General features: G+C 47.3%; 1 protein-coding gene across 2 annotated transcripts in view; it reads left to right on the top strand.

Moving 5' to 3' along the window:
• ISM1 (isthmin 1) overlaps window positions 1-15,699 on the top strand; it is an 83,785-nt gene that overhangs the window by 24,995 nt on the left and 43,091 nt on the right. The window contains exon 1 of one of the 2 annotated variants that reach the window (XM_061125953.1): window positions 1,167-1,485. The exons of the other annotated variant lie outside the window; for it this stretch is intronic. The gene's annotated coding sequence lies outside the window, so the exon portion shown is untranslated. Of the gene's footprint in view, window positions 1-1,166; window positions 1,486-15,699 lie in introns of those variants that run through there. 2 annotated transcript variants of the gene reach the window in all.

Consider the following 15,699-nt stretch of genomic DNA (forward strand, 5'->3'; position numbering starts at 1 on the left):
CTGAGAACATGAATCCAAAGTGCAGCAATGTTTTCACATCAGGATATTTTATTTTTCTCATCACCCATCTGCTTGTGTATTAATCCAGAGAAGTTGAATCCTTGGGTTCAACCAGAACTGAAGTTTTGCCAGTGAATAGGTCAGAGGGAGTGAAGGGGCAAGGAGAGTTGAGGGACGGGGGTTGCAGAGGAATAGTTACAGTAATAGAATGTGTGTTGAATAAACAGAAGAAGAGAAGGCTGAAGGATGGGGAGAATCTGGTAGTGGAGTGAAGATCACATTGAATTTGAAAACTAGGGAGAAGAGCTGACGGAGGCTCTGGTGTCTTCTTAACAGTCTCAGCTCAGAAGGGACATGCATCGCTTCTGCCCACATCAATCATACTTGTGTCAAGGTGGCTGGAAAATGCATTCCCGGGCCGGGGCTGGGGGCTGCCTCCACTGGGGAGCAGCGGCCCCTGCTGTTGGACAGCTGGCCCTCTCTGCCTCATTGCTCATGGTGGCTTCTCTCGAGGCACTCTGTGCCTGCACCTCTGGGACCACACCTGGGCCTGTGCGTTCATCAGTTTGCCTTCTTCTTGCCTCACCCCTCGCCCCTCGGCCCCTGGGGAAGGCCTGTCCTTCCCCAGCACCAAAGCCCAGGGAGGAAATTGAGCACATCCAGAATTTGAAAGTCACGTTTATCACCCTTCAGCATCTACTTGCACTGTGAATATTTATCCGGATACTGATCAGCAAACCACAGTCTGGGTAGGGCTTGTTATAACCCATCTGATAGGGAAGAAGGACTTAGAAATTCACAATATTTGTGCATTAAGAGTAGCAGGTGCACTTTCCCTGAAATATTCCAATGTTTGAAGCTGCAACAGAGGTGGTGCTAATCTAGCCACAAGTGCAAGAGAGGCCCCGTTAGCCAGGTTTAAATGGTAACACTTCAAAACAAACACAGTGCGTTGCGTTGCAGGAGACGCAGGAGAGACAGATTCGATTCCTGGGTTGGGAAGATCCGCTAGAGGAGGGCATGGCAACCCACCCCAGTATTCTTGCCTGGAGACTCCCATGGACAGAGGAGCCTGGCGGGCTCCAGTCCATGGGATTGCGGAGAGTCTGACACGAGTGGAGCGGACTGAGCACACACAGGCACATGAGCAAACATGAACAGGATTCTTTGCTCTCTTCCTTCACTCACAGACCGGCGAGGTAAACTCAAGCACAGAGAAAACTGGCCTCAGTCCTAGACTAAACGCAAAGATCCGTTCACACTTTCAAAGCCTGGAACACCCACAAGAGCAGGAGGGGCTTCAGAACAGCTCACCTCTGACTGGCTTGGACCACAGATCTTGCCTAGGTGTCAAGTTCAAATACAGAGTCTGTTTCCACTTGCCAAGGAAGATCCATATGCGAAGACCAGCCTTAGCTGCTAAAAAGAGTGTGGTTACTTATTTGTACATAACATATCTTCAGGTTCTACAAAGTATGTGGCAAGGTAGTTCTGTAATTTCTTTTTCTCACAGCAAAAAGGCAGATGAAAAGAATTTAATACAAATAATTATATTTCATACAAAAGTAATTAAAAGGTTTCGTATTGAGGTTTATTTCTCAGTGCATAGGCATGATATTAACTTTTCTAAATACATCCATAATTCAAACATAAATGAAAAGGGACTTCCCTAGTGGTCCAGTGGTGATGACTTCACCTTCCAAAGGATGAGGTGTAGCAGGTTCGATCCCTGCTCGAGGAGCTTAGATCCCACATGCCTTGCAGCCCAAAAATCAAAATATAAAACAGAAGCAATATTGTAACAAATGCAATAAAGACTTTTTTTTTTTTTAATTTTTTTCATTTATTTTTATTAGTTGGAGGCTAATTACTTCACAACATTGCAGTAGGTTTTGTCATACATTGACATGTAAAAAATGGTCCACATCAAAAAGTCTTTTTAAAAAACAACAACAAAAACATAAATGAAGAGATAGTGAGATTTCTTAACAATCCCTTGGCCAAGTTTTTTAGCTGTCATTCAAGTATTTTGGTGCCACTCATGTGTTTCTTCCCTGATGACTCAGATGGTAAAGAGTCTGCCTGCAATGCAGGAGACTTGGGTTTGATCCCTGGGTCAGGGAGATCCCTTGGAGAAGGGAATGGCAACCCACTCCAGTATTCTTGCCTGGAGAATTTTGATGGACAGAGGAGCCTGGCAGGCTATAGTCCATGGGCTCGCAAAGAGTCAGACATGACTGAGTGACTAACCCCCATGTGTTTCTGGGATAACTCATCATATGTTAAAAGGATATATTCCCATTTTAAGAACCCTAAAAGCAAACAGCAATGCAAAATCAAAGGATGGTAAAAGGTGGACAAAGGAAAGGTGCATGTCACCTACGTGTCAGTTTCAGAAGCATCTGCCTGGCCTGGTGTGTATGGCATTAATTTCCTGCCGTTTTTCTATTGGAATGCCCCCCTGAGTCGCTTGAAGTTGAAAATCAAGTCATGTTTCTTTAATCAGCCCTAGGAAACAGTGAAAAAAAGGGGTGGTGGAGAGATTTCTTTTTATGAAATTTCTAAAATCAACAAAGCCTAGCAGAATGAGTATGTACAACTTTGGGCCCTGAGTCTGGGATTTTAACTTCAGAGAGCATCTGTTACTCACCATCCCCAGGTCAGTTAAGTATCTCCCTCCCTGTATTATCTGTCTCCTATTCCAATATTTAGCAGCTTAATATAATCTCAGAATTTCTGTGCATCAGGAAATTGAACACTCCTGGTCAGGGTCTCTTCTGGCCTGACCCAGTATATCGGGCAGAGCTGTAGTCATCTCTAGGCATGACTGGGGGAAGACTGGCTTCCAGGCTGGGTCACTGGCAGGATTCTGTTTTCTCCAGGGCCATTAGCCAGAGGGTGCCCTCAGCTTCTCACCATGTGGGCTTCTCCAGGGGGCGGCCCAAATACGGCAGCTGGCTTCATCACAACCAGCGAGTGCTAGCAAGATGCAACGCGTGGGTTTCTGCTACCTAACCACAGTGACTTCTGATTGCTTTTGCCTTGTTCTCTTTGTTAGAAGCAAGTCACTTGTCCCATCCAATACTCAGACAGACTGTGAATTCCAGGGGACGGGTTCATGTTCCCCACGCGGACATTGCTCCCTGCCCATTTTTGTTGCCCCAGTGGTGACAGCTCCCTTTTGCTCTCTGGTTTGTGACCTGGGTCTTTCCTTTCCCAATCTCCTTTTCAATTCTAGCTTCTCTGTTCTCATGCTCATCAAAATATAGTAAATACTCAGCTTCATCTTCTTAAAACTTGTTGCCCTCCTTGCTTAAGAAGTCCCATGGTTCCCCCCATTTCTTGCCTTAAAACAGGTATTGAGGAGCTGTGTGTCTGGAATTAATCACGTTTTCTTGCCCTTTGCTTTATAGGCTGAATTTGCAGCCAGATCAGGCTCTTACAGGTCCTTGTGCTCTCCTGTGCTCTTCGCCTCTCTGCTCTGCCTAAAACTGTCGCCTCCCTCTTTCCAGCTGCAAAAATTCTGGACAAACCACAAAAACTTTCCTGTGAGCTGTTGAGGTAGAATGGGCTCATTTCTGAACCCATTGCACACCCATTAAATGAAGATTACATATGCACAGTTATCTATCTAGCTATCTAATCTGTATCTGTACAATGCAACCATTTATATAGATATATGTATCCACATAATGATTGTATGATTGTATAAGTGTATAAGTGTATATATATCAATATATACATAATTATTTGTATATATATATAAAATATGGGCTCCCCAGGTGGTGCTAGTGGTAAAAAAAACCCACCTGCCAATGCCGGAGATGTAAGAGATGCGAGTTAGATTCCTGGGTCAAGAAGATCCCCTGGAGGAGGGCATGGCAGCCCACTCCAATATTCTTGCCTGGAGAATCCCATGGACAGAGGAGCCTGGCGGGCGATAGTCCATGGGGTCGCAAAGAGTCGGACACAACTGAAGTGACTCAGCACACACATGTATATAATGCAATATAACATAGCATGATAGAATATGCACATCCCTCCCCACTCTGCCTGTCAGCTCAGAGTAAGAGTCTTGAGAACAGGGTGGTGGCTTACTTCTCTTTCCTTTCTCACAGCAGACACAGTAGCCCTCGTTGTGTAGTACTTGTTCAGTAAAATCTGTAGTGTCACAGACTGCTGCGCCTTCCCCACATTTGGGGAGTGGATGTTGTTATTTTCGTTTCATAGATGAGGAAGCTGAGACCCAGCAGGTTTACTGACATGCTCACGGCAGACCGCGGCACAGCCCTGACTAAATCCCTGAGTGCTCAGAGTGGCCTGGTCTGCAAGCAGGAAGTGACCAGTTTGGACTTCTCCATTCATATTTGTTTTTTTTTTTTTTCTCTTCTTCTAAATGTAAAACCACCTAATTTGACTTGATTTTTTAATGGTACAATTCACATTCACCAACCCCTGCACTATAATAAATGTCCTACTCTGAATTTTTTTCTTAACCACGACAAAGGATGGGATTGAAACAAGATTTTTTAAAATAAATAAAAGACCCATCAGGGGCAGGAGGAGGGCCTGGATCTGTTTTTATGTGGATTAACCATTTCAACTTACCCAAAAAAAGCAGTGTCAGGAAACATCATGTTGTTAAATATCACTTTGTGTGTCTCACGCTGTCCCCGATTCACCTCTGACCCTGAGATGAAGGAGGCCATCATGCAGCTTGCAGCCCGCACAGGTCAGGGAGGCTCTAGTGACCCTGGGTCCCTTTGCCAGATGCCTTGGCAGCAATCACAGGCATTTTTGTCAGGAAAGTGGCATGTGTGTGTGTGTGTGTGTGTGTGTGTGTGTGTGTGTTGATGTGTGTGTGTGTGTGTTGATGTGTGTGTGTGTGTTGTGTGTGTGTGTTGACGTGTGTGTGTTGATGTGTGTGTGTTGTGTGTGTGTTGTGTGTGTGTTGTGTGTGTTGTGTGTTTGTGTGTTGTGTGTGTTGTGTGTGTGTTGACATGTGTGTGTTGTGTGTGTGTTGACATGTGTGTGTTGATGTGTGTGTTGTGTGTGTGTTGATGTGTGTGTTGACATGTGTGTGTTGTGTGTGTGTTGACATGTGTGTGTGATGTGTGTGGATGTGTGTGTGTTGTGTGTGTTGACATGTGTGTGTGATGTGTGTGGATGTGTGTGTGTGTTGATGTGTGTGTGTGTGTGTTGTGTGTGTGTGTTGACATGTGTGTGTGCACGGGTATGCAGGAGGGAGAGGAATTTACAAGAGGGGCTGAGACATGAAAGATAATTATTCCTCAAACCCCGCTGTTCAGACCTCTGTGGGCAACATTCTCAATCCAAAATGACTTTCAGCCAAGTCATCTTTGCACCTGGGAACTGTGAAAAGGACTGAAAGCTTCTAAAGGAGATGAAACTTGACCACCACAGGAAGCGACTTATAGCCCCAGAGGCTCAGATGTATTGACATGAGGTAGTGAAGTAGGAAGGAATTCCAGTTTTCAAAAAGCAGTCGGCTCTCGGCTTCTCTTTTATCGCGGTGTGATGTGTGTGTCCTAGAATAAAACCCTCTAACCACAGTGCAAAATTGACATTCACGCAGCAGGCGTGGTTTGAATCCCTTTCTTTTGTGGGTCTGACACCAAGGAAAGTCGGAATTTCCTCTATGACTGTTTCATCATGTGTCAGTATTGTGGTTTCCAAACACTGTATGGATCTGATTTTCCCGGTTGCAGGTGGGCAACATGCTGCCTATGGCAGTGACAGAAAGTGTGGGAGGAATTATCTAGTCACTGGGTGGTGACCTGGAGCCTGAGGCACAGTGGCTGCCCCGTTCATGTTGGAATCTCTATTTTGTGCATGAATCATCAAAAAGCTTTATTCTGTAGCATTTCTTCACTCCGTTCTCCTTCGAGGATGCTTCTTATTGCTACACTTGAATTAGGGACCTGATGTCCAGTGAGTGCATGCGTGCTAAGTCCCTTCAGATGTGTCCGACTCTGCGCAACCCAATCGACTGTAGTCCACGAGGCTCCTCTATCCATGGGTTTCTGCAGGCGAGAATACTGGAGTGGGTTGCCATGCCCTCCTCCAGGGGATCTTCCTGACCCAGGGTTTGACCCTGCATCTCTTATGTCTTCTGCATTGGCAGGCAGGCTGTTTACCCCCAGCGCCACCTGAGAAGCCCCTGATGTCCAGTAGCTGGTGATTATCCAAAATGCAGAGCATGAGCTGCTGCATGTGTAGCTGTGAACTGACTCACATGGCCATGACCAACTAGAAAATTTGATACAATTTTGACAAGTGGGCCGATCATTTATCTTAATAGATGTCTACACATCACTGGAAGCTATTTTTTTCTGTTACCTTTTGCCTGACACACTGCTTCCTGGTCTATCTCAGGAGCATCTCAAGCTGATGGAAAGTATGCTCCATCACTTCCCAGCAGGTGACTTCAACAAATTACGTGAGACTGGGACTTCCCTGGAGGTCCGGTGGTTGAGACTTTGCCTTCCAGTGCAGGAGACTGGGGTTCAGTCCTTGGGTGGGGAGCTAGAAGTCCACATGCTTTGAAGTCAAAATAAAATCTAAAATAGAAACAATATTGTAATAAATTCAATAAAGACTTGAAAAATGGTCCACGTTAAAAAAAAATACATGAGGCCATTGACCTTCACCCCTGGAGCTGATTTCTGTAGCACTGTAATTTCTGCCACTGTCCCCCTGTTCCCTGGGTGATCTTGTTTTCTCTCTCAGCCCACTTCTTCCCCCCTCCTTTACCCAATCCCACTGTTAGAGGAACAACTTCTGATATCCTAAAGGGACGTCACATGATGACTTTTGATGCCATCTCTTTGATCCCACAAGATGTTTCCCTGTTCTGCATTACCAGCTGTTTGGGAGGAAAAGAAAAAAAAAAACTGGAATAAATATATTTTCATCTACAAAGCATAGCATCGGCTTTGAATTTTAATGTTAAGATGCAAATGAAAAGCAGGTTAAAAGTATATGATGTCAGGAAGAGAGTTGATAAACCTGAAGATGGTAGAAAACCTTGTTGTCTCTTAATCTGCTTGTATAGGAGAAAAAGCTGTTTACTTTTGGGTGCGATTGACTTAACGCTGTGGGCCAAACTCTGGCCTCAAGTCCGTGTGGTCAGCCCATGAGCCCTGGAAAGAATCTGGCTTTTATCCAAATATTAGTCATTGCTGAGTAGATTTTTTAAGGATGATTTTTGTTTAAAGATCAATAAAATAAGACACAAAGACATGGGTGAAAAGTCAGTTCATACATGGAACCAGGTCCCTAAGACTATTCCACTCTCCCAACAACTGAGAGGGAGCAGAACAGGCCTGAGTGGGGGCAAGCAGTGACTCAGCCCATTTCACAGATGGACCAGGACTTGGGAGTGGGTACAGCCAGTGTGGGGCTATTGCCTGGTGATCCCCCATCCCTGCTTCTGCCCCCTAAACTGCTGCCACAAGGCTAGACGTGAAGCAAGAGCAGGCCATGCTGAGTGGATGGATGCGGAGGGACCACATGGAGCCCATTTTTCTCCAGCAAAGCAGCAATGTGTTCCAGACAAAAACCCAATCTGGGATGTTTTGGCCCAAAGGAAACATTTACAACCAAATTATACACCTTGGAAAATAAATGAGCTTTCATTTTGGAAGGAAATCCTGCCAGGCTCTTTATTATTTGCACCACAATCATAAAGTTGGTTTTAATCTCTATAGTGGAATGCTGCTGAGTTGGCCAACTGGCAGGCCCCGGTGGTTTGAGTGGGCACCACTTCATCCTCAAGAAGGTGCCATGGGAAGCAAGGACACAGCCTCCTCCTCCTGGAACTTTTTTCTTGAGATCCGTCATTTGCTTTGTTTTGTGTGTGTTCATTGCAACTTCAAAGCAGACCCCGCTTTTCTTTCTCTTTTCCTTTATTCTCATTTTTAAAAATTCTTGGAGCCTTCCAGAAAAAAAAAAGACTTAATGTAATGTTTCCTTTCTAAATTGATGAAAATCCAAGAGTAGGTCCAAGAAAGTCTATAATGGATTTCCATTGATTGCTTGGAGGTGAACTGAGTATCAAAGCTCAGAGAGAACAGAAGGGAAGGGTTTAAGAGGCAAGTTCTCTTTTTCAACCTTAACAAAGACGTTGGGTGATTTAAACCTGCTGGGAGTCTGCTCCCAGGACTCATGCCATGAAATGACCTTTTCAATATGGCAACCAGAGGGCTTAGGGCTTCTGGGATGGCCTGGCTTTTGAATATATTATACTATTATCACATCAGGTGTGGGGTCATGTGTCCAAATTTTGAGTCTGGATTAAGGAAGTTTCCCTACTAGAATGTGAGGATGTGCTAGTCCTTTTAGTTAGGAAGCTCCCTGGAAGGGCTCAGAAGGGATTGAGCTTACAGAGAACTTTGCCCTTGCCTTGAAGATCTTAGGATGCAGTCCTTCTGGGCTCGTGGAGTTTCACAAGCTGAGCAGGAGCCGCTGAGGTGAGCCATGGGCCAGGCTTCCATGCTCACTGAGCAGGCCAATCCTGGCAAGTCAGCTAAAAATCCCATGTGGTTCCCAAACTTTGCTATGCATCAGAACCCCTAGGGGTCTTTTAAAAGTACTAGTACCTGGATCCTCCCCCAGACACCCTGATTTAAATGGCATGCATCAGGAAGTGAGCAAAGTTTGGGAACCCCTGCTGGAGACTATAAACCCCATGAGGGCAAGGACTGTCCCTGTCTCCCCTCCGTTGTATTCCCAGCACTTGGCACAGAGTAATTGGCTCTAAGGAATTACATGACTAAATGAGTAAATGAATAAGGATACTGACGCTCATCTGCCCACACGCCATTAAAATGAATCCCAGCTAATGAGGTGATTTCAGCACCTAAATATTTGGGGTGACTGAGGGTGGAGGGTGGCTGAAGTTCAAGGAAGACCTTGCCACCATCTATTTCACCCTCTGCTTCTCCCTACTTTAAGCATCCTGAGAATGATTGTATAACCTCTTCATGGACCACTTTTCATTTTGGCGACCTCACAAGGGTAGGATCATTAATGGCTTGTGTCTTTCATAGGTCAGGAATTTATACCTGAGCTCCCTGCTCCCTGAATTTCCCTGTCCCTCCCCTGTAATCCTTCAGGTATCCAGAGATAGATCCACACAGGCCTTTGGCGGCCAGGACGCGGGGGCACCGTGCTCCCCGCAGTTGGCCGCTCCGCACTTGTTCCCTTGTCTGACGCTCAGGGTTTCCACGTCCCCCTCCTGCAGATGCCGAATGCTGGCAGCGGATGAATCAGCTTTTATTGTAACAGTGTTTATGGAGACTGTCAGTTCTTAACCTTAAAACTGAACCATGCTGTTTGTGTTTTTCCAAGCGATGGAGAGTGTGAAGGACTAATGAGAGCAAAGCGTGAAGAGATCAAACGTGCGCCGGGGAATCTTTGTTCAAGACCTGGAATGGGCGGAATCCCACTCGGGGCGGGGGCGAGGATCCCGGCTGGGACCTTCTACGCCTCGAGCTTGAGGCCTGAGATCATGGTCTGGCAGAGAGCGAGCGAGGTGCGAGGGAGGGAGGGAGCGCGGACCGGGCACACGATGCTTCCTCTCTCTTTGGAAAAGCTAGAAACTATTTCCTTTGGTCAGAGCGGGAGCAGATCCACTTGCAACAAACTGTCTCCTGACCCTTTAGAGCCTGCCTTCAAACTCAGGGTTTTGAAAGAAGCCATTCATAAACCCGTGTAAACGGACTTGGAGAAAGCTGGAGAACTTTATGCCGACTGTGTGCCTTTTCTGTAGGCTCTGGGCAGGGTGTTTGGAGCCTCAGTGACTGAATCCCCAGGGATTTGGTTAAAAGCGGGTTTGCTGCTGCTGCTGCTAAGTCGCTTCAGTCGTTAAGCTGTATCTAAAAACCAGTCCTTCTATGTGCAGAGGTGTGGAGTGGGTGGGAGAGAGTCGTCTTTAAAGCAGAACATGGTGTTGTCATGGAAGAGAAATAGAATTTGTTAGCTGAGTGGAGCTCTGCTTGCTACCTAAGCCTTGCCAGTCAGGGCATGCGAGGCTTGTTGGAAGAGTGTTTTTGTGGGGTGGATTCCTGGCAGCAGTGGGTGCTGCCTACAGAGACTTCAGACCCCAAGATGAAGGCATCCATCAGGCTTCTGTTTTCTGGAAGATCTCCCTGAAGAATTAGAAGCAGGTGTGCAAGTTGGTGGATGAACGCTTGTTCTTCGAGAAGGAACATTTGGCTTAGATGGTGACTGCTGTGTATGTGTCGGGGACGGATAGATTTTGCTTCTTCAGCTTCACCCGTGGGTCATTGCTTAAATCTCCTGGAAAACTGCAGGTTAGGAGTTGCACAGTCTCCAACTGATCCTTGCAGATGGATTTTCAGTGGCGGGGCTTGGGGGCACCATGGAGCACTCAGGTGAAAGAGACTCTGTTTGCAAACCAGCATCTCTCTTCCACATGTTTCATAAGTTGATGGACAATTTCTCTCTATTACACCTGCTTGGGGGCCCCCTTCTTGGCCTTGTTTAATCCTCTGCGGGCCCTCTGAGCTGGAAAAGTTTACCCAGTCACCCATCGGGACACAAGCCCGTCCCTCCCCCATGGGCCTGTTCAAAGACCAGCCCACACAGTGTAGGGGAGAGAAATCAGCTGGAAATGCTCCGCAGCCCCACTTGGGGCCTTGCTGCCCGATCGAGGAGGAGAGGCAGGGACCCAGGGAGGCCGGGGCACGTGGGCAGCGAGTCTTGTCGTGCAGGGCGCTCTCCGTCTTCCGGGTTTCATCTTCTCAGCCCCTGTGTCCATGGTGAGTGTCTGACTCAGGAACCCAGAAGGCAAGGGGTCTGCCCTTCCCCTCACACTGTTCTCATTGTGTGGGCATCCCTGGCGGTTCAGAGGGTTTCCCCAGGCCGAACTGGAGCTGGGGCTCCTGTACTATTTACCTGATCACGTCTCCCTTAAGAAAAGTACGCCAACCCTTTGAGAATCCTTCATATTCTGGAACCTATTCCCTCTGCTAAAGTGACCCCCAGGAGAACAGCTCCTAACCGCAGCTCAGCCACCCATTCCTCATCTGACCCTTGTCTTTGCTGAGTTTCTCAGATGTTGGCCGGCATCGGAAACACGGGGAGGGCTTGTTAAAACACAGACTACTGGGCCCCACCCTAGAGACTCAGATTCTGCAGGGTGACGGTGGGGCCTGAGAATCGGCGTTTTTAACAAGCTCCCAGATGGTGCCAGTCCGAGGACCACATTTTGAGAACCACTAGGTTAAAGTGATAACTGCATTATTACCAGGTTTTCTCTGAGCTTGGCTAGGAAAGAATGGGCAATTTAGGATATTTTAAAATTAAAGTAAAAATTTAAATTATTACTGAAGCAGACATATCCATATGCATGCGCACTCGGTCACTCAGTTGTGTCCAACTCTTTGCAACCCGTCAGCTGTAGCCTGCCAGGCTCCTCTGTCCATGGGATTTCCCAGGCAAGAATGCTGGAGTGGGTTGCCATTTCTTCCTCCAGGGGACCTTCCCAACCCAGGGATCAAACCCACATCTCCTGCATCTCTTGCATTGCAGATGGATTCCTTACCCCTGAGCCACCAGGGAAGCACATATATCCATATGTGTATATATATTAAATAAACATGTTTTTACATTTATACAGACATATATATTTATACATATATTTATGTACACAAATATATATTTATATACACTTATGTACGTATAAGTCTGTGCATTTGTGAATCAGTATGTGTATGGATGTACATTGATATAGTCTTAGAACTATTTGACATTTAAGAGAAGGAAGTTCAGAAAGTGTTCAGGGTCAGAAGTGAATTCCAAAGAGCAGCATCCCTGGGGCCCTGTGCTTCCTCCTTCCCGGTCTCCTTTCTGCCCCCCACAGTCCTCCCACACCCCGCTGCTTCCCTACCTTGCGCTCCCAGGGGCTCCCCCAGGGCGGCTGCTCACCGCGCTGACTCGGTGTGGAGCAGTGAATCGCTCCCACCCGGGCGGCTATCACGGTTGGCACCCCCAGCGCAGCTCTCCACATTCTCTGTCTGGGCACAGGGGGACACCCCGCATGGCTCATGACGTGACTTGGGGGCCAGTGACTGCACCAAGACGTGTGGTCATCAGGCCAGTGGAGATCAAGCCGAGAACTGAGTCAGGGAGACCTTCCTCGCCCTCAGGCCCCGGGACCTGGCTGTGGTTTCAGACACGCAGGGTGAGGAAAGCGTGCCTCACCTATCAGACGTTAAAATCCTGTTTGTCCATGTAGTCATGCATCCATCCATCCAGACGGCAGCAGTCAGGTCCTACTGTGTGCCAGGCTCTGGGCTAAGCGCCGAGCCACAGAAGCGACACAACAGACAGAAGCCCCGTTTCAAGGAACTGATGCTCTGATGGGGGCCGACAACAAGGCTACATCGGCCAGTTTTGTTTGTATATAGACTAGCCTTGTCTTGTGGCAAAGAGTGTTGAGGACATAAGCGGAGTGATGGAAGGGAACTCTTGGGGGAGGGACAGTACTTGATGATTGCAGAAGTCCTCCATCTCTGGAGGTGATATTTAAGCTGATACTTGAAAGGCAGAGAGTGACAATGGTAGCCTGGACTAGGACAATGGCAGAGGAATTTTAGAAATAGCCAAAATACTCAGGGGCTAAAGAATCCACCTGCTATGCAGGACACACAGGAGACGTGAGTTCGATCCCTGAGTTGGGAAGATCCCCTAGGGGAGGAAACGGCAACCCACTCCAGTATTCTTGCCTGAAAAATCCCATGGACAGAGGAGCCTGGTGGGCTACAGCCCATGGGGTTGCAGAGAGTCAGATGAAACTGGAGAGTGACTGTGCCCCCAAAGATCAGATAGGTCTATGAAATAAAGCCTGATTTCGGGGGGCTTCCCTGATAGCTCAGTTGGTAAAGAATCCACCTGCAATGCAGGAGACCCTGGTTCAATTCCTGAGCCAGGAAGATCCCCTGGAGAAGGGATAGGCTACCCACTCCATTCTTGCACTTCCCTTTTGGCTCAGCTGGTAAAGAATCCGCCTGCAATGTGGGAGACCTGGGCTCTGTCCCAGGCTTGAGACAATCCCCTGGAGAAGGAGATGGCTACCCACTCCAGTAGTCTAGCGTGGAGAATTCCCTGGACTGTATAGCCCATGGGGTCACAAAGAGTTGGACACGACTGAGTGACTTTCACTAAGGATGAATGGACTTGAAGAAGCTAATGTGGCTAATGTAATTTACCCCTTGTGCAGCTGTTTGCAGTTCAGTAACTTTGTGCGTGCCTTTATTAGTCAGACACTGAACAAAAAATGAATAAAGTTCTAATAATGTATAAAAATACAATGAAAAGGAGCCGTATTCTTGCCAGGAAAATCCCATGGACAGAGGAGCCTTGCAGGTTACAGTCCATGGGGTTGCAAAAAGTCAGACAGAACTGAGCGACTTGAAGACATACATACCTGTATAAAATACAAAAGTGATAGAGAGCAAGGAGAGACTGATTCTGCTGAGCCTCAGGGAAGACTTCACAGAGAAGGCAGTATCTTCACAGGGTTTGTAAGGAGACAGGAGTTTTCTGTGTTGCCAAGGGAAGGAAAGGCTTTGCAGGTAGAAGAGACAGAGACCTTTGACCCAAGGGCTTCTATTAGCCTCTGTCTGAGTTGCAGCAAGGCACCCGCTCTGGGGAGAAGACACGGTGTCCTCCAGGCTTGGTTTCAGCCCATACTTGCCCCCCACCAGGCTCTTTTGTTCCATGCACAGCTGATACAACAGGCATGGTGGCCCTGAATGAAACCACAGGGAGTCAACTGTGCCCACACCCACTGGCCTTTGAAATTTGGTTTCTTTATCCATCCGTCCACTCAGAGAGCATTTATCAAGGTCCAGATTTATTTTGAGACAGCAACTCCAAAGGGAAAGCCTAACTTTCCCTTTTTTTTGTGATTCAGTCTCAGGAGACTGTTGGGGCCAGGACGGCAGAGCAGCAGGACTCTGCCACCAGAGCAGCCAGTTGCCTCGAAGAGCCCCAGGCCAGGAACCAGGAATCTCGTGTTCTGGGCCCAGCCCAGAGACCCTCTCATGTGCTGGCCCCTCCCCGGCCATCCCCTGCGCCCTGTTCTGTAAAAAGAGGGCGCTGAATCCTTAGACCCAGCTCATAGCCTGCTCCCGCCTGGTAGATCTGGTGTAAGTGTTCTCAGGACGAGCTGGATTTTCCTGTGGGATTGTCGATAGGAAAATAGCTTTAAAACTGGTGCTGAATGCATCACCCTCCCCAGCCCTTCCAAAGTTGGACAGCTTTGGAGAGGCTACTGGCCAGAATCAAGGGTCTCCCTCTGTATCCTGGCCACTCTTTTTTTAAAAAAATTTTTTAAATTGAATGTTGTATTTGCATTTTTACTCAGTTCAAGAAATTTTCTCTCTCTCTGTCTCTCTCTCTTTTTTTTTTTTTTTGGCTGAGTGGCATGCAGGAGCTTAGATTCCCTAACAGGGACCAAACCCATAGCCCCTGCAGTGGAAGCACGGAGTCTTCACCACTGGACTGCCAGGGAAGTCCCTCCTGGCCACTCTTGACACCAAGGTGGTTGGAAGAAGTGTTGGCATTCTTCCCTGTGACTTTGGCTAACGCCAGCTGCTTTCTCTTGTCTCCATGGGTCCAGAATAAGCCTCCACCTGTCTCAGCCATATTTTGCAGCCATGGTCAGCCCCAACTGGACGTTTTAGGAGCTGGTGACTTTGATAACATCCTCAGCTTCAGTTTCCTCATCTGTACAATGGGGGTGATGATAATGGTACCCATCTGGCGGGAGCTTTGGGAGGCATTGATTGTGATGATCCATAATGAGTGTTTGGGTAGGACTACCACAGAGTTAACACTGGAAAATGGGGTGGAGGTGTAGCTGGTTATGATGAGGGAAGATAGAAGCTGGGCTGAGAAGAAAACATTCAAGAGAAAAGGTAACAAGGTGAAAGTGAGTCCTAGGAAAGGCCAATGGGAGACGGGAATCATAAAGGGAGAGAAGAGGTGCTTGTGCTACAGATATGCTCCTCCTTTTAGAGGTGAGACTAGATCATGGGGAAATAATGGACCAAGGTGGGGGCCCTCTGTTTTTAAAAAAACGTATTTTCCTGCATCCTTTATAGTTCAGAAAATAGCAGTAACAGAAGCTTGGCATCTTAAAAAAATCCCTGTGACCTTGCCAGGTGCCATTTCTCTATGACCCCTTTTCTATTTTATTTCCCCTTGTGTTTCTAGTAGTTATATAGGTTCAGCAGATACGTCTTGTGCATACATAAGGGAGCACAAATCATACCTGAACAGTTCGACAAATTCCCTAAAGTGAACACGTTGTGTTACCAGCTTCCAGAAGCAGAATGTGGGGACTTCCCCGTGGTCCAGTGGCTAAGACTCCATGCTCCCGATGCAAGGGGCCCAGGTTCGACCCCTGGTCAGGGAACTGGATCTCACGTGTCACAACTAGAGATACCGCATGCTGCAGCTAAGACCCAGTGCAGCCAAATCAATAAATAAAAATAATTTTTTTTTAAAGAAACAGAATGTGGCTGTTGTGACCTGCCCCCCGCCACAGGGTTCCCTTTTGGTTCCGAGCATCCCCAGGATCACCACTGTCCTGACTTCTAACAGCGTTACTTAGTTTTGCCTGGTTTTGAACTTTATATAAATAGA

This window comes from Dama dama, chromosome 23 (genome assembly GCF_033118175.1).
Source record: "Dama dama isolate Ldn47 chromosome 23, ASM3311817v1, whole genome shotgun sequence".
In the NCBI taxonomy this organism is placed as follows: domain Eukaryota; kingdom Metazoa; phylum Chordata; class Mammalia; order Artiodactyla; family Cervidae; genus Dama; species Dama dama.